This window comes from Bison bison, unplaced genomic scaffold (assembly GCF_000754665.1).
Source record: "Bison bison bison isolate TAMUID 2011002044 unplaced genomic scaffold, Bison_UMD1.0 scf7180017845352, whole genome shotgun sequence".
NCBI classification, from domain to species: domain Eukaryota; kingdom Metazoa; phylum Chordata; class Mammalia; order Artiodactyla; family Bovidae; genus Bison; species Bison bison.
The window spans coordinates 29,953-30,694 of record NW_011475925.1 but is presented as its reverse complement, the minus strand read 5'-3'; the positions used below and the strand labels follow the sequence as shown (position 1 = coordinate 30,694).

At 59.8% G+C, this 742-nt stretch overlaps 1 protein-coding gene across 1 annotated transcript in view; it reads left to right on the top strand.

The window, feature by feature from the left end:
- LOC104984196 (sodium/glucose cotransporter 1-like) overlaps positions 1 to 742 on the top strand; it is a gene marked incomplete at its 5' end in the record, with an annotated part of 19,173 nt that overhangs the window by 12,891 nt on the left and 5,540 nt on the right. The window lies entirely within an intron of this gene.

Genomic DNA, 742 nt, shown 5'->3' with positions numbered 1-742 from the left:
GGGCGGGCGGGAGCAGGCTCCGCCCTCCCAAGGCCGCCCGCCTCCGGCCCTGCCTTGCACGGGGCAGAGCGCGTGGGGCCCTCCTGCACGCTTGTCTAGCCGCAGGAGGGCCTTCTGCTGTTGGCTTCTGCAGGAGGATGCTTTCCTGTTCAGAGATGTCAGACGCTCAGGGGGATGTTCAGCCCCAGGCTCCTACCACCTTCCCTTCACGAAGACCATCTCTTCACCACATGTAGAACTAGATAAAGGTCCCAACTAACGGTTCGATCATCTCACCCGTAAGACTGGAAGCACGGTTTGCCAGAACGTTTTCACTGGTTAGTTGAGTCACATCCTGACTTGTTTCTCCTGCCTTGCACGCATTCTGAGCTCAGCGCCTCTGAGACCTGGTTCCTGCCTGCCTACCAGCCCTGGCCGCTCCGCATGCAGCCCCCGGGCCTGGGTGCTGCTGGTCACGTGCAGTGCTGACTGCCTGTCCCCTGCCCTCTGTGGCCCCTGTCCTTCCCCACGGAGTCTTTGCTTTGCCGTGAGACTCTTTGTCCACCTCCATTTGGCTGCTGCCTCCTGCAGGCTCAGGCCAGGTGTTCAGTCCTCCAGGCCAGTTGGCTAGAGCTTTCTGCTCTGCTCAGCTTGTGGGTGCACGCTCAGTCACTCAGTTGTGTCTGATTCTTTGTGACCCCCGTGGACTGTAGCCCACCAGGCTCCTCTGTCCATGGGATTTTCCAGACAAAAATACTGCAGT